At 42.4% G+C, this 18,839-nt stretch overlaps 4 pseudogenes; all 4 read right to left on the minus strand.

Annotated features, from left to right (window-relative positions):
• Nucleotides 1–8,019: 8,019 nt before the first annotated feature.
• Nucleotides 8,020–9,469, minus strand: LOC136480953 (probable Histone-lysine N-methyltransferase ATXR5; annotated as a pseudogene).
• A 78-nt stretch (nucleotides 9,470–9,547) lies between these two features.
• On the minus strand, nucleotides 9,548–13,936 carry LOC136480954 (uncharacterized; annotated as a pseudogene).
• On the minus strand, nucleotides 13,936–15,375 carry LOC136480955 (probable Histone-lysine N-methyltransferase ATXR5; annotated as a pseudogene).
• A 137-nt stretch (nucleotides 15,376–15,512) lies between these two features.
• LOC136480956 (probable Histone-lysine N-methyltransferase ATXR5) lies at nucleotides 15,513–18,525 on the minus strand (annotated as a pseudogene).
• Nucleotides 18,526–18,839: the final 314 nt, after the last annotated feature.

The following is an 18,839-nucleotide window of genomic DNA, read 5'->3' on the forward strand; positions in this document are numbered from 1 at the left end:
GGAACACATAAGGATGGTCTTGCAAAAGCTTAGAGAGCATAAGTTGTACGCTAAGCGGAGCAAGTGTGAGTTTTGGTTAAAGGAAGTCTCTTTTCTGGGTCATGTTGTCTCCAATGGTGGGATAGCAGTGGATCTAGGCAAAGTGCAAGATGTACTGAATTGGAAACCACCAACAACTGTAAGTGAGATTCGTAGCTTTTTGGGATTGGCTGGTTATTACCGAAGGTTCATTGAAGGCTTTTCCAAGCTAGCCAAGCCTATGACAGCTTTGTTGGAGAAGAATGCTAAGTATGTATGGTCGGATAAATGCCAGGCAAACTTTGAAGAGCTAAAGAAGAGATTGACTACAGCTCCAGTATTAATTTTGCCCGATTTAAACAAGAACTTCTCTATATATTGTGATGCATCCCGTTTGGGTCTTGGATGTGTGCTTATGCAAGAAGGAAGAGTGGTTGCATATGCATCTAGACAACTAAGGAAGCATGAGTTGAATTATCCTACTCATGACTTGGAATTGGCAGCTGTGGTTCATGCTTTGAAGATCTGGAGACATTATCTGATTGGACATAAGAGTGATATCTATACTGATCATAAGAGTTTGAAGTATATCTTCACCCAATCAGATCTGAATTTAAGACAACGTCGTTGGTTGGAATTGATCAAAGACTATGATTTGGAAGTGCATTATCACCCGGGAAAGGCAAACGTCATAGCTGATGCACTTAGCAGAAAGAGCTATGCCAATGGAATTCAGACAACACCTATGTCAGCAGAGTTGTGTGCTGAAATGGAGTATCTCAACTTGAGCCTGGTCACTAATGCAATGGAATTGGTGATAGTTGGGATAAGAGTCTGCCTTACGCGGAGTTCTCATACAACAACAGTTATCAAAAGAGCCTCAAGATGGCACCTTTCGAGGCATTGTATGGACGTAAGTGTAGAACGCCTTTGTTCTGGAATCAGACTGGAGAAACCCAAGTGTTTGGTCCCGATGTCCTTAGAGACGCGGAAGAACAAGTAAGAATGATTAGAGACAATTTGAGAGTGGCTCAGTCTCGACAGAAGAGTTACGCTGATACCCGCAGAAGAGAGCTAACTTTCGAGATTGGTGATTATGTGTACCTGAAAGTGTCACCAATGAGAAGTGTGAGAAGATTCAATATGAAGGGAAAGTTAGCCCCAAGGTATATAGGACCTTTTAAGATCCTAGAGAGATGTGGAGAAGTAGCTTATCAGTTGGAATTGCCTGAGAGCTTGTCCGGTGTGCACGACGTGTTCCATGTTTCCCAGTTGAAAAAGTGTCTGAGGGTACCAGAAGAACAAATTCCTTTGGAAGAACTTGTTGTCAAGGAAGATCTTACTTATGAAGAGTACCCGATAAAGATCTTGGAAACTGCCGAAAGAGTTACGAGAAGCCGAACAGTAAAGATGTGCAAGGTACAGTGGAATCATTATACAGAGGATGAGGCTACTTGGGAAAGAGAAGAGGATCTGAGAAAGACTTATCCCCAACTGTTTGAGTAAGCAATCACCCGAATCTCGAGGACGAGATTCATCTTAAGGGGGGTAGAATTGTAACACCCTAAAATTTGAATTCTTTTTAAAATAGTGAATTTGATTTAAATATGCAAGTATATGTGCAATTCAAATTAGGAAATAATATTTCTTTTATGAAATTAAAAGAAAATACAAGAATAGAAACATGTTGATGCATTCATGCTATTGCGTATTTATTTCTGTGACGGGTGGTTTTGTTCAAATGCTAAAAGATTTTAAAAACCTTTTGAAAATGAGTTTGAAAATTTTATTTATAAAAAGAAAAAGGAAATTTCCTTCCATTTCCTCCCTTCCTCAGATTCGGCCCGCTGGCTTTTCTTCTTTCCGCTGGCCAGCTCCCTCCCGCGGTCCAGCGCCTGCCGCCAGCCCAGCCGCGCGCTCCGCGCCGGCCCAGCTACGCGCGGCCCAGCGCCTGCCGCCAGCCCAGCCCAGCAGCCGCGCGCCTCGGCGTCGCCCGCACCAGGCAACTGCCGCGCCCAGCCACTGATGCCCGGGCCCCGCCTGTCGGCGCCGCCCCCAACCTCCCGCGTCCCGCGCCCGCTCCCGGTCAAGGCGGAACCGCCGCCACGACGCGCGTCGTGGGAGCGTCCCCGTGCCCCTCGGTCTCGTTAAAAAGGCAGCCGAGCCCCCCCTCATGCGCCCCTGCTGCCCCTGCTCCAATTTCGCCCCCGCTCACGCACCGGAGGCCCCAGCAACCGTCGCTCCGAGGTCGTCGGATTCCGCCGTCCACCTCCGCACGGGCAGCCGTCTCCGAGCCGTCTCCGCCTCCGATTTTCGCCATGGTGAGCTCGCCGTGGTCCCCTCTCTCTCCCCATGCGTTTCATTTCGCGTTTCGTGGCTTTTAGCGCCCTTTCCGCAAGCGTCCGCGAGCTCCATGCCGCCGGCCATGGCGCCCGCGCCCCGGCCTTCCCCTCCGGCCGTCTTCTCGACCTAAGCGCGACCCCCTTCTCCCCCCGAGCTCTCGGGTGCCCTCGGATTTCCGTTTGGCGGACCCTAGCCCCCCTATCCGAGCTCGCCGGCGTGCTCTTTGCCGCCGGCCATGGCTAGCCTCGCCGGAGTCCCTGTTCCGGCCGGCCAACCCCCCCCCCCCCCCACGTCTAATCCTAGCCGCCCATCGCGCGATCAATGGCCTGAAATAGAAGATACCCCTTCGGGGGTAAATTTGCTAAAGAGCCCCTGGACTTTTCTAAGTCCTAACCCGCGGCCCAAAACGTATTTCCCCGAATGCGCAAACCCGTTTGGAAAGCGTAAAGTTCACTGTTTAAGTCAAAAGTACGCTTTCAGTATTTACAGAAATGCCATTCGAACTGTTTCGCTTATAGAATTGTCGTTTTAACTCCGAATTGATCCATTCAAATCGCGTTAGCTTTGTAAATTCATAAGCTACATGTTGGAGCTACTGTTAGTCAAGTTTGGAACTTTTTAATTTCATGATTAGAATTAATTAAATATAGGGCTATAGGAAAACCCGTTTTACTCATAACTTTCGCATTTTAGCTCCGTTTTTCGTGAACTTCGCGTTGACGTGATCGTAGCGAAATGTAGATTAGTTTTACAAACATTTTATCTTGATTTCAATACTGTTGGTGTACTGTTCTAATGATAGGAGTGTTTGCTTTGCATGAATGCTTTTGGAATGTTGTATGTTGCCGTGTTGGTCGCGTTCAGACGGTGAGGAAAACGTTGGAGACCAAGAACTCTTCGACGACCAGCAGGACCAGCACGAGTTTGTGAACCAAGGCAAGTATAACATGGGCCTTCCTTGATGTCCTATTTCACTTTAATCAATTACTCATTTGCATGTGTCTAAATTTGATACCCGTAAGGACATCCTAGTGATTGTTATCCTGTTTCTTGTCTCCTATGGGTTAAATGCATATGGGTAGATTGCTAGTGCTCTAACTGAACTTGATATACATATTGATGAATGATACTATGGAACAAAGTGAGTAACATGAATTATAACAACTGTTCCATAGGGCGAAAGTGCAAATGACCTTTGTTCATGTTGCTCCCGGCCCTCCATAAGGACTTATCTGTCGGCAAAAGCTGGGACTGACAGTGCAACAGGGAGAGTCATATGGCTCTGACTTTAGCTCAGTAATAGGACCTTTCCTAGCTGGTTAGAGGTTACCTTTTTGGCGCAAATGGGGCTTGCCACTTTGGGTATAGGGCTGCCTCTGTTCCTATGAGTATAGCCGCGATGGATTTGTGCCATAGGAAAGGGGGGTCCCTACATCTGCCTGCCAAGGAAACCTAGCGGCCCTAACTTGTTAGGGAAACCTATGAAATGGCTTCATAGTGTACCCTGCCCGCTCACCTTGGAAGTGACATGGGAGTAATTAACCCGGGCATATGGGGATCACGACTCGCGGTGAATGTGCACCACCTCTGCAGAGGGTAACAAACTATTATAACAGCCGTGCTCACGGTTACGAGCGGCCCGGAAAACTCACAGAATAACTGTTTACTTGATGATGAGCATTTAAGTTGTTCTATGATGAAATATGGTAAACCTGACCTTGATATATGTTCTTATGGGAATTAAATGGGAGCTTAAGCATAACTTGATAATACTTGAGAATAAAAGTTTGACCTATTAAAAATGCTAACTGCAGTAAACCAGAGTCTATCCTTTTTGAGCTTCATAACCCCATGTTAGCTTGCTAAGTACGGAATGTACTTACACTTGTTTATTTTCTTTACTTGGATAAAAATCCCGGATGGGTAACAGATGACAACGGGTATGAGGATTTCCCGGAGGATTTTTAGGCTTGTGGTCAACCAGTTGACCTTCCCTGTGATGACGGCCACGAGAGTTTATTATCTTTTTATTATTCCGCTGTGATGTATAAGACTAAGTTTTATTATAACTCTGATGTATGAGACACCGTGATGATACTATATGTAATTTGTCAGCTTGTGTGTGTGATTGTTTCCTGGGCACACACGAGTTTTGTGCATTCAATTTTATCCTTAAAATTGGGTGTGACAGTGTGTGACACTAGAAGACCGAGGGTAGTGTTGCACACACAAGTTCCAGTGGCATGCGCACGAATAGAAAAGTTGGGGAGCAACACTGCAAACTCTGAATTAAGTAGACAAATATCGAATAAGTAACTAACTGAGTATAGTGAGTTAAATACAGTACCCTTCATGGGAATCAAAGACCACAAGAAGTGGAGGGCATTCGCTTCTTTGTTGCATGGTTTGGCATAGCTCTGTACTTTCCTTATCCTCTTTGGGATGATGTAATACCCATAATACATTTTGTGTGTAGGAAGCACAAAGTGTTAAATAGCTAATTAGGAGCTTTAATGAGTGGCAAAAAATAATATTTTTATCTATTGCTCGAATGGACGATCGGAGACCATAGATGCGTAGAGCTCATCGAACGCATTCCATTTGACTACTTTTATGCGTCGTTTGGAGTTCAGATCATGAATATAGTTTTCACAAGTTTGTAAGGAGAAGAAAATGTGAACAGTAGCGAAGGCCGGTGTTTTCCCTTAAGTATTTTCCCATCCCTTCCCCACAAAACCTAATTCCTTCATCCCTTTAGCCACCCCCGCTCACACGCACGGGAGAAGTAGGAGAAGTTAGAGAAGAAAGGAGAGGGAGGGGAATTAGGATTGGACCATCGTTTGCCACTGAACTCGTTCATACTTCTTGATGATCGAATTGACAAAAGGTGAAGCAGCGGGAATCGCTATGAGAGAGATGGGAGATAGAAGAGAAATCTTTGTGGTTCTTCATCTTTCTTGCTATGGGGCTGGTGCGCCTTAGGATCATTTTTAGCTCACGTTCTTGCATCATTGTTTTGAGGCAAGCAAATGTAGCGCGTAGCGGTGGTTTGCTACAACTTGACATGTTAGTTATTCTACCTACACTTTGTCATAAAGTAAACTGAACCAAGATAATATAACTAATTATGAATTCACTTATCCCTTTAAAGTAACTTATATATGAACTTCATTGTTGAATCTTGTTTGTCTATCAGAAGGTAAGTGATATGCTTTATGATTGTGGAGACATATGACATATGTGTTAAGTATTTATCTATCATCGGAAGGTAAGTGATATGTTTTATGGTCATGGAGGTACATGACATATGTGGTAAGTATTCTTGTGGTTGCATCATGTTATTGCATCATGTGCATTCTTGTCATGAGCATATGCATTTGAGCCAGGTCAGTGAGAAAGTCATATAACTATTTGGAGTGCTCTTGTGATAGGGTAGTGAGAAAGTTATATGACTATTCCGTAGTGCTCTTATGGATTATGTCGCCGCTTGCTGGCTGTGACCGTACCGGTACAACATCACACATTGCCTGAGGAGGGGTACGATGCAGCTTCATACCCTTTTGGGCATGGAGGCAGTGGACATGCATATGCAATGCATTTGCACTATTTGAGATTTTTTATATTGAAGTTTTATGTTGGTATGAAGCGGATATGAGGAATATTATTTTCATTTATATGAGGAGCATTATTTTATTCATATGTGGAGATCGTTTATTTATTGAATATCATGCCCTGCACTTGTTTATGGAAATTTCAGTAGATAAATATTCTTATCATGAACCTTTATTTATTATGACATATATTCTTCTATGTTTAAATCGATGTCTAATTATCTTGTAGTTTGAATGACATGTTCAAGCAGTTTGCTTGCTGAGATTTATTCTCACCCGTCTTATCTTTCTAGGTGCTTGATTGGATGCTTTGCTTGAGGGGACGTGATTAGCAACACATCTTCACTGTTTCACCCACACTTAGTGTCAATAACGATGCTTTTGGCTTGTTGTAATAAACTTAGTTTATCAGTCATGCTGACCCTTCATGGTTTAATTAAAACATTTGTGTTGGAACCTATCTTAATCATGGTTTGTTCTTGTTGTTGCTTCCGTGTTTTACTTTGATGATGGTGTTTTGATGCTGAGCTTTCATGTTCTGGCATGTGGGAAGGGATGTTAATAACATCTTGGGCTTTTGTGACGCTTGGGTTGTAACAGAAGAACTTTGAAAGTTGAGGAGAGTAAAATTAGAACAACAAAACACCAAATGGTTATAACATAATTTCAAGTGAAAAGATTGCTAACCTGCATACTGCCTACCTCCAATCTTGCCACATTGGAAGATCTAGGAGCCATATTTGGCATGTAAGTCACTTCATTACTGAACTCTGTTTTGGAAGTAGTCAAGGCAGTGGCTAGAGATGCCAGATGCAACTGAAAAAGCGGAAACTGTTCCCCCGCTTGTCAAGGCAAATGACCAGACTTTGGGAAGGATTAGCAGGAGGAGCGTCATAAGACAGTCGCATTCATCGTTTGCTCTGTTCTCTAGATAATCAATGTCCCCAGAATATTCAGTTAGGAAGGTCATATCCTTTATGTTGCCATCAGCCTGCATAGTGAAACTATAAATATATATGCATGTGTCATTTCTGACTAAAAATGTAAAGGAAAAAGTGTGTGTTTACGCATTGGAGTCCACTATTTTGCACTCACAATTTGTTTGTATAGTGCGAGATACTGGAACGCCGTGGTCAGTGTTGCACACACAAGTTCCAGTGGCATGCACATGAATAGCAAAGTTGAGGTGCAACACCGCAAACTCTGAATTAAATGGACAAGTTTCCAATAAGTAAATAACTGAGTGTAGTGAGTTCAAGATAGTACCCTACCTGGGAACCAAAGACCACAAGAAGTGGAGGAAATTCACATCTTTTTTCATGGTTCAGCATTGCTCTATACTTTGCTTATCGTCTTTGTGCAGAACCTTGAAAGTCAAGGAGAGCAAAATTAGATGAACACAACACCAAATGGTTATAACAGAATTTCAAGTGAAAAGATTTTCTAACCTACATACCTCCTACATCCATTCTTGCCACATTGGAAGATCTAGGAGCCATATTTGGCATGTAAGTCAGTTCATTACTGAACACTATTTTGGAAGTAGTCAAGGCAATGGCCAGAGACACCAGTTGTTTTAATCTTCTAGCTTCATCTTCAGATGGAACAAATGGCAGTATCCTCCCCCTCTTCTTGTGCATAACAAGAGAACACTTCATTTGCCGTCTTGAATCCCAAAAAGATGAAGTAAATTACCATACATCCATTTCTCACCATTCGAAATGTACCTTTAACCAACATCAACCCAACAATTGACTCCACGACATCATTTTTCTTCTTTTTCCAACATTCTTATAAATAGGAGACACATAGACAACTTTGTACTCTCATAAAAGGTGTACGAATCAATAGAATAAAAAGAACATGAATATTCGGATTCATCTTGAGAGCAGGAACAATGATGATTCCTCTTGGCTCCTATAACTGAATGAGGGTACTACTTCACTAAGCAATTATCAATTTCTATCGTTAGGATCTCTTGGGTGGCAAAGTTGTATTTCTCCAAGCTTCCTTTACTAATGGTCAGGTTAGAACTATTGGGGTTAGGTTATATGAAATGGTGTGTGGGATCCGCATGCTCATACCCATTGTAATCGTAATATAGCTTTTCACCACAAGCTATATCACAACAGTCCACCAACAAAACATGGCTCTCCCCCATCAATGTCATATCGCACACACTTGACATTTTGATTCTTCTTACCATCCCTGTAATAGTTCCACAGTTTCAAAGTTAGAATACACACATCCTTTCTTTAGGGTGGCAACACACTACAATACTTGAAAACTAAACTTACGGGTACATAACAAACAACTTACGGTGTGTGGTTATTGATGCCACTGAAAAAGCAAGAAATGTTCCCCTGCTTGTCAGGGAAAATGACAAGACTTTGGGAAGGATTAGCGGGCAGGAGGGGCGTCATAAGACAGTTGGAATCATCATTTGCTCGGTTCTCTAGATAATCAACGTCCCTAGAATATTCAGCTAGGAAGGTCATATCCTTTATGTTGCCATTAGCATTCACAGTGAAACCAGAAATATATATGCATGTGTCATTTCTGACTAAAAATGTAAAGGAAAAAGTGTGTGTGTATGCAATAGAGTCCATTGTTTTGCTCTCACAATTTGTGTGTATAGTGTGTGACACTGGAACGTTGTGGGCAGTGTTGCACACACAAGTTCCAGTGGCATGCACACAAAAGCAAAGTTGGGGAGCAACACCACAAACTCTGAATTAAATAAACAAGTTTTCAATAAGTAAATAACTCAGTGCAGTGAGTTTAAGATAGTACCCTTGCTGGGAATCAAAGACCACGAGAAGTGGAGGAAATTCACATCTTTTTTGCATGGTTCTGCAAAGCTCTATACTTTCCTTATCCTCTTAGTGCAGAACCTTGAAAGTCAAGGAGAGCAAAATTAGAACAACAAAACACCAAATGGTTATAGAAGAATTTCAAGTGAAAAGATTTTCTAACCTGCATACCACCTACCTCCAATCTTGCCACATTGGAAGATCTAGGAGCAATATTTGGCATGTAAGTCAGTTCATTACTGACCTCTGTTTTGGAAGTAGTCAAGGCAGTGGCTAGAGACGCCAGTTGTTTTTGTCTTCTAGCTGCATCTTCAGATGGAACAAATGGCAGTATCCTCCTCCTCTTCTTGTGCATAACAAGAGAACGCTTCCTTTGCCTTCTAGCATATCAGAAAGATGAAGTAAATTACCATCCATCCATTTCTCACCATTCGAAATGTAGCTTTAACCAGCAACAACCCAACAGTTAACTCTACAACAACATTTTTCTTCTTTTTCCAACATTCTTATAAATAGGATACACACAGACAGCTGTGTGCTCTCTCAAAATGGGTAGGAATCGCTACAAAAAAAAGAATATGAATGTTAAGATGCATCTTGAGAGCAGGGACAATCATGATTCCTCTTGGCACCAATAACCGAATTAGGGTACTACTTCACTAAGCACTTACCAATTTCTATCATTAGGATCTCTTGGGTTGCGGAGCTGTATTTCACCAAGCCTCTTTTACTACTTGTCAGGTCAGAACTATTGGGGTTAGGTTAGAGTAAATGGTGTGTGGGATCCGCATGCTCATACAATTTGTAACCGTAATATAGCTTTTCACCACAAGCTATATCATGACAGGCCACCAACAAGACATGGCTGTCCCCCATCGATGTCATATCACACTTGACATTTTGCTTCTTCTTACCATCCCTGTAATAGTTTCATAGTTTTAAAGTTGGAATACACACATCCTTTCTTTGAGGTGACAATATAGTACAATAGTTGCAAACTAAAATTATGGGTACAAAACAAACAACTTACGGTGTGTTGTTATTGATGCCACTGAAAAAGCGGGAAATGTTCCCCCGCTTGTCAGCGAAAATGACTAGACTTTGGGAAGGATTAGCATGCAGGAGGAGAGTCATAAGATAGTCGCAATCATCGTTTGCTCTATCCTCTAGATAACCAACGTCCCCAGAATATTAAGCTAGGAAGATCATATCCTTTATGTTGCCATCAGCCTGCACAGTGAAACTGGAAATATATATGCATGTGTTATTTCTGATGAACGAAGAAGTGCATGTGTGTGTACGCAATAGAGTCCACTATTTTGCTCTCACAATTTGTGTCTATAGTGTATGACACTGGAATGCTACGGGCAGTGTTGCATGCACAAGTTCGAGTGGCATGCACACAAATAGCAAAGTTGGGGAGCAACACTACAAACTCTGAATTAAACAGACAAGTTTCCAATAAGTAAATATCTGAGTGTAGTGAGTTCAAGGTAGTACCCTTCCTAGGAATCAAAGACCACGAGAAGTGGAGGAAATTCGCCTCTTTTTTGTATGGTTCTGCATAGCTCTATACCTTATCCTCTTTGTGCGGAACCTTGAAAGACCAGGAGAGCAAAATTAGAACAACAAAACACCAAAAGGTTATAACAGAATTTCATGTGAAAAGATTTTTTAACCTTCATACCTTGCCAGATTGGAAGATCTAGGAGCCATATTAGGCATGTAAGTTAGTTCATTACTGAACTATGTTATGGAAGTAGTCAACGCAGTGGCCAGAGACGCCAGTTGTTTTTGTCTTCTACCTACATCTTCAGATGGAACAAATGGGAGTATCCTCCTCCTCTTCTTGTGCATAACAAGAGAACGCTACCTTTGCCTTCTAGCATCTCAGAAAGATGAAGTAAATTACCATCCATCCATTTCTCACCCTTCGAAATGTACCTTTAACCAGCAACAACCCAACAATTAACCCTACAACAACATTTTTCTTCTTTTTCCAACATTCTTATAAATAGGAGACAGACAGATAGCTACGTACTCTCACAAAATGGGTAGGAATCGCTACAATAAAAAAATATGAATGTTAAGATGCATCTTGAGAGCAGGGACAATTATGATTCCTCTTGGCGCCTATAACTGAATTAGGGTACTACTTCACTAAGCACTTATCAATTTCTATCATTAGGATCTCTTTGGTGGCAAAGCTATATTTCACCAAGCCTCCTTTACTACTTGTCAGGTCAGAACTATTGGCGTTAGGTTAGAGGAAATGGTGTGTGGGATCCACATGCTCATACCATTGTAATCGTAATTTAACTTTTCACCACAAGCTATATCATGATAGGCCACCAACAAGACATGGCTCTCCCCCATCGATGTCATATCACACACACTTGTAACTGTTTCATAGTTTTGAAGTTAGAAGACACATGTCCTTTCTTTGAGGTGACAACATAGGACAATAGTTTCAAATTCAAATATGGGTCCAAAACAAACAACTTACGGTGTGTTGTTATTGATGCCACTGAAAAGCAGGAAATGTTCCCCGCTTTTCAAGTTAAATGACTAGACTTTGGGAAGGATTAGCTGGCAGGAGGAGCATCATAAGACAATCACAATCATCGTTTGCTCTTTTCTCTAGATAACCAACATTCCTAGAATATTTTGCTAGGAAGGTCATATCCTTTATGTTGCCATCAGCCTGCACAGTGAAACTAGAAATATATATGCATGTGTCATTTCTGATGAAGGAAAAAGTGTGAGTGTATGCAATATAGTCCACTATTTTGCTCTCACAATTTGTGTGTATAGTGTGTGACACTGGAATGCTGCGGGCAGTGTTGCACACACAAGTTCCAGTGGCATGCACACGAATAGCAAAGTCGGGGAGCAACATCGCAAACTCTGAATTAAATAGTAAAGTTTCCAATAAGTAAATAACTGAGTGTAGTGAGTTCAAAATAGTACCCTTCCTAGGAATCAAAGACCACGAGAAGTGGGGGAAACTCACCTCTTTTTTTGCATGGTTCTGCATAGCTCTATACTTTCCTTATCCTCTTTGTGAAGAACCTTGAAAGACCAGGAGAGCAAAATTAGAACAACAAAACTCAAAATGGTTATAACAGAATTTCGTGTGAAAAGATTTTCTAACCTGCATACTGCCTACCTCCAATCTTGCCAGATTGGAAGATCTAGGATCCATATTAGGCATGTAAGTCAGTTCATTACTGAACTCTGTTATGGAGGTAGTCTAGGCAGTGGCCAGAGATGCCAGTTGTTTTTGTCTTCTAGCTGCATCTTCAGATGGAACAAATGGCAGTATCCTCCTCTTCTTGTGCATAACAAGAGAACGCTTCCTTTGCCTTCTAGCATCTCAGAAAGATGAAGTAAATTACCATCCATCCATTTCTCACCATTCGAAATGTAGCTTTAACCAGCAACAACCCAACATTTAACTCTACAACAACATTTTTCTTGTTTTTCCAACATTCTTATAAATAGGAGACACACAGACAGCTATGTACTCTTACAAAATGGGTAGGAATCGCTACAATAAAAATAATATGAATGTTAAGATGCATCTTGAGAGTAGGGACAATTATGATTCCTCTTGGCGCCTATAAATGAATTAGGGTACTACTTCACTAAGTACTTAACAATTTCTGTCATTAGGATCTCTTGGGTTGCAGAGCTGTATATCACCAAGCCTCCTTTACTGCTTGTTAGGTCAGAACTATTGGGGTTAGGGTAGAGTAAATGACGTGTGGGATCCGCGTGCTCATGCAGTTTGTAACCGTAATATAGCTTTCCACCACAAGCTATATAACGACAGGCAACCAACAAGACATGGCTGTCCCCCATCGATGTCATATCACACATGACATTTTGCTTCTTCTTACCATCCCTGTAACAGTTTCACAGTTTTAAAGTTGGAATACACACATCCTTTCTTTGAGGTGACAACATAGTACAATAGTTGCAAACTAAAATTATGGGTACAAAATAAACAACTTACGGTGTGTTGTTAATGATGCCACTAAAAAGTAGGAAATGTTCCCCCGCTTGTCAGGGAAAATGACTAGACTTTGGGAAGAATTAGCTGGCAAGAGGAGCATCATAAGATAGTCGCAATCATCGTTTGCTCTGTCCTCTAGATAACCAACGTCCCCAGAATATTAAGCTAGGAAGGTCATATCCTTTATGTTGCCATCAGCCTGCACAGTGAAACTTGAAATATATATGCATGTGTCATTTCTAATGAACGAAAAAGTGTGGCTGTGTACGCAATAGAGTCCACAATTTTGCTCTCACAATTTGTGTGTATAGTGTATGACACCGGAATGCTGCGGGCAGTGTTGCTCACACAAGTTCCAGTGGCATGCACTTTGAATTAAATAGACAAGTTTTCAATAAGTAAATAACTGAGTGTAGTGAGTTCAAGATTGTACCCTCTACCTGGGAATCAAAGACCACGAGAAGTGCGTAAAGTCACCTCTTTTTTGCATGGTTCTGCATAGCTCTATACTTTTCTTATCCTCTTTGTGCAGAACTTTGAAAGTCATGGAGAGCAAAATTAGAACAACAAAACACCAAATGGTTATAACAGAATTTCATGTGAAAAGATTTTCTGACCTCCATACCGCCAACCTCCTTGCCACATTGGAGGATCTAGGAACCATATTAGGCATGTAAGTTAGTTCATTACTGAACTCTGTTATGGAGGTAGTCAAGGCAGTGGCGAGAGACGCCAGTTGTTTTTGTCTTCTAGCTGCATCTTCAGATGAAAAAATGGCAGTATCCTCCTCCTCTTCTTGTGCATAACAAGAGAACGCTTCCTTTGCCATCTAGCAGCTCAGAAAGATGAAGTAAATTACCATCCATCCATTTCTCATCATTCGAAATGTTGCTTTAACCAGCAACAACCCAACACTTAACTCTACAACAACATTTTTCTTGTTTTTCCAACATTCTTATAAATAGGAGACACACAGACAGCTACGTACTCTCACAAAATGGGTAGGAATCGCTACAATAAAAAGAATATGAATGTTAAGATGCATGTTGAGAGCAGGGACAATTATGATTCCTCTTGGAGCCTATAAATGAATTAGGGTACTACTTCACTAAGCACTTAACAATTTCTATCATTAGGATCTCTTGGGTTGTAGAGCTGTATTGGGGTTAGGGTAGAGTAAATGGTGTGTGGGATCTGCGTGCTCATACAGTTTGTAACCGTAATATAGCTTTTCACCACAAGCTATATAACGACAGGCCACCAACAAGACATGTCTCTCCCCCATCGATGTCATAGCACACATGACATTTTGCTTTTTCTTACCTTCCCTGTAACAGTTTCACAGTTTTAAAGTTGGAATACACACATCCTTTCTTTGAGGTGACAACATAGTACAATAGTTGCAAACTAAAATTATGGGTACAAAACAAACAACTTATGGTGTGTTGTTAATGATGCCACTGGAAAGTAGGAAATGTTCCCCCGCTTGTCAGGGAAAATGACTAGACTTTGGGAAGGATTAGCTGGCAGGAGGGGCGTCATAAGATAGTCGCAATCATCGTTTGCTCTGTCGTCTAGATAACCAACGTCCCCTGAATATTAAGCTAGGAAGGTCATATCCTTTATGTTGCCATCAGACTGCACAACGAAACTAGAAATATATATGCATGTGTCATTTCTAACGAACAAAAAAGTGTGGTTTTGTACGCAATAGAGTCCACAATTTTGCTGTTGCAATTTGTGTGTATAGTGTATGACACTAGAATGCTGCGGGCAGTGTTGCACGCACAAGTTCCAGTGGCATGCACACGAATAGCAAAGTTGGGGAGCAACATCGCAAACTCTGAATTAAATAGACAAGATTTGAATAAGTAAATAATTGAGTGCATTGAGTTCAATATAGTACCCATCCTGGGAATCAAAGACCACGAGAAGTGGCAGAAACTCGCCTCTTCTTTGCATGGTTCTGCATAGCTCTATACTTTCCTTATCCTCTTTGTGTAGAACTTTGAAAGTCAAGGAGTGCAAAGTTAGAACAACAAAACAGCAAATGGTTATAACCGAATTTCATGTGAAAAGATTTTCTAATCTCCATACCGCCAACCTCCAATCTTGCCACATTGGAAGATCTAGGAGCCATATTAGGCATGTAAGTTACTTCATTACTGAACTCTATTATGGAGGTAGTCTAGGCAGTGGCCAGAGACGCTAGTTGTTTTTGTCTTCTAGCTGCATTTCAGATGGAACAAATTGTAGTATCCTCGTCCTTCTAGCATCTCAGAAAGATGAAGTAAATTACCACCCATCCATTTCTCACCATTCAAAATGTACCTTTAACCTGCAACAACCCAACAATTAACTCTACGACAATATTTTTCTTTTTTTTCCGACATTCTTATAAATAGGAGACACATAGACAACTATGTTCTCTCACAAAAGGGGTAGAAATCGCTAGAATAAAAGAATATGAATGTTAAGATGCATCTTAAGACCAGGGACAATGATGATTCCTCTTGGCGCCTATAACTTAATCAGGGTACTACTTCACTAAGCACTCATCAACTTCTATCATTAGGATCTCTTTAGAAAATTGGGTTAAAAGCTGTCATTCATACCATGGGGCAGTATACGTTATTGGATTTCGGTGGCAAAGTGCTATTTCGCCCAGCCTCCTTTACTTCCCGTCAGGTCAAAACTGTTGAGGTTAGGTTAGAGGAAATGGTGGTTAGGATACGCATGCTCGTACCCATTGTAATTGTAATATAGCTTTTCCCCACAAGCTATATTACGATTGCCATCAAGAAGGCATGGGTCTCCCAATCGATGTCATACCGCACACACATGACATTTGCTTCTTCTTCCATCCCTGCAATAGTTTCAATGTTAGAATACACGCATCCTTTCTTTGAGGTGAAAACACAGTACAACGGTTGCAAATCGAACTTATGGATACAAAACATACAACTTGTAGTGTATGGTTGTCGATGCCACTGCTAAATCGAGAAATGTTCCCCTGCTTGTCAGGGCAAATGATCAACCTTTGGGAAGGTTCAGCTGGTAGGCGGAGCGTCATAATACAGTCGCAATCATCATTTGCTCTGTTCTCCAGATAATCAACGTCCCCGGCATATTCGGCGAGGAAGATCATATCCTTGATATCGACACATCAGCCTGCACAGTGAAACTGGAAATATATATGCATAACTACCATTTCTGTGTACTTAAAATGTAAAGGGAAAAGTGTTTGTATGCCATAGAGTCCACTGTTTTGCTCCCACAATTTGTGTGTATAGTGTTTGACACTAGGAGACTAATGACAATGTTGCACACACAAGTTTCGTTGGCATGCACACGAATAGCAAAGTTGGGGAGCAACACCGCAAACTAAATTAAATAGACAAATTTTGAATAAGTAAATAACTGAGTGTAGTGAGTTCAAGATAGTACCCTTCATGGGAATCAAAGACCATGAGAAGTGGAGGCCATTCACCTCTTTGTTGCATGGTTCTGCACAGCTCTATACTTTCCTTATCCTCTTTGGAAAGAACCTTGATATTCGAGGAGACCAAAATTAGAACAACAAAACACGAAATGGTTATAATATAATTTCAGGTGAAAAAACTGCTAACCTGCATATCGCCTGCCTCCAATCTTGCTAGATTGGAAGATCTAGGAGCCATATTAGGCATGTAACTCAGTTCATTACTGAACTCTGTTTTTGAAGACATTAAAGTAGTGGCTAGAGAACTTTGTTTTAGTCCTCTAGCTCCATCTTGAGATGGAACAAATGGCAGTATCCTCCTCCTTTTCTTGTGCATAATAAGAGAACGCTTCCTTCCCCTTCTAGCATGAAAAAGATGAAGTAAATTGCTTGATTTAGTACCATAACAAGCTTATCCCTTTCTGTACTCAATCTATACATTTTTGTTCTCGATACCAATTTTGTTTTGTGTTTAAATCTAACAAATATTCGAAACCTATTAAAATATTAGCTAGCATATCATGCGATCCTGTGCATCATTGTAACACCCCGTGTCCAAAAACTGCTTATATGGCCAAGAACGCACGTGGAACGGGCTTGCATACACGTAGCACTGCTCTTATACTTTCGTCCTCGCTTCATGTAAAAGGGTTAACCCAGGAATGCTACATTTGGAACAACAAGGCTTATAAGTCCTAAACTACCAAGGTGGTAACTAAACCTACCAATTACACCCCCCTTAAGGGCTGACGCCCTTGGTAGCTCACCACAATATATGTGGCAGATGTCCAGGGACCACCCCTTGGTACACCCCTCTACGGGCACATGCAGCAAGGGTTGATGCTCCGAATACCATCTATAACGCCCCGCATCTCCAAAAATTGCTTATATAGCCCAGCTCCGCATGTAGAACGTGCCTGCATACATGTAGCACCTCTCTTACACTTTCGTCCTCGCTTCGTGTAAAAGGGTTAGCCTAGAGGTGCTACATTTGGAACGACGGCTTATAAGCTGGCCCTCACCCTTCTAAACTACCAAGGTGGTACTAAACCCACCAACCACAGCCACACATAAGCCACTTGGGCCAACTTCACAACTACTGCTACTAATGGGCTGGGGTGTTACAATCATTTTTTTTGCATTTTACATATATGCCTCATGCACTTAACATAAAAGCTATTACCCCAAGTGTTTATCAATGCTAACTATTGAAGTTGAACTGCACATAAATAAAAACATAGTTTACTAGAGCCTGTACTACACGCAGTGACTAGCACTGAGACAAGGGCCAAAGGCGGGAACCATATATATATGGTTAAGTGAAAACATGACCAAGATAATAAGAGGGTACACACACAACATATACCCACGACAGAAGCCAGTCAATCCATACAGCCTTTATGAACAAAGTGAGCTACATGTTTTGTTTCAATTCCAAATTGCCATTATTATCTATACTATAAATGAGCATAGGAATTAGAAAATACTTGTTACCAGGAAAGTCTCCTACCCACCTACAATCTACACCCTCTGACAGGTGGCCCCGAAGACCAAAAGAACGATACCTATGTGACAAAACACGCTTCGCTGTTGCCGATCTCCCCTCCGCTCCGAAATTTCCCTACGCGCTGCGAACCTACCCGCCGCTTCATCATCCATCAAAAAAGAAAACAAACACTCTTGCAGTCCAGACGCCTCCCCGCGCGACTCGCAGTCGAGGCACGACTCGCAGTCGGCGGTTCCGCCTCTCGACCGGTTCGCCGCCGTTCGACGGCTGGGACATGCCCGCGTCTTCGCCGTGGCTTGGGCGGCGGCTCTGTGCACTGGCGGTTTAGTCGTCGCCGGACTCCGGCACCAACACCTGCACCGCGACCGGTTTCGCCGCTAGGCCCTGCCCGCGGCTGGACGCGCCTATCGGCACGGACGAGGACGACGGACGCCGCTCCTGGTGCACAGGTAGATGATCAGATCCTGCTACTAGAGGCGCCGCGGCATCAACCAGCCCAGCGGACGCGTCTGCCGGCACGGACGAGGACGACGGACGCCGCTCCTGGTGCACAGGTAGATGGTCGCTGCCGCCGCATCTTCTTCCCCAACCCCGCACTTTTCTACTCCACCCCTGACGAGGCTCCGTGCCTCCGTCCGCGCCGTGACTGGGCCGCGGCGCACTAGCGCCACCACCGCGGTGATCCCTGTGGTGCCGCCTCGCTGTGTCCACGCCCTCACACCTTCCATCGGCATGGCTTTGATGGCTGCAGGCATCTTAAGGGCCCTAGGAGTAGGCAGAAGGTGGGGTAGGACGTAGGATTGAGGACGACAACCCATAACTCCATCGGTATGTCTCACATCTGGATCTCCTCCTCCTCAGCCATGTCGTATTGATTGTTTTGAGTTTCTAGAACATCTAAATTTACTGGCATCTCTGATTGCTTGTTCGCTTTTTGGCTATGAATAATCGAAAGCATTGTGTTGCTCTTCAGTATTCAGGTGATTGCCACACCGACTGCTAGGATGGACAAACAATGGTTTTCAGTAATGTAGAAATTGCAGCTTAA

This window comes from Miscanthus floridulus, chromosome 9 (genome assembly GCF_019320115.1).
Source record: "Miscanthus floridulus cultivar M001 chromosome 9, ASM1932011v1, whole genome shotgun sequence".
In the NCBI taxonomy this organism is placed as follows: domain Eukaryota; kingdom Viridiplantae; phylum Streptophyta; class Magnoliopsida; order Poales; family Poaceae; genus Miscanthus; species Miscanthus floridulus.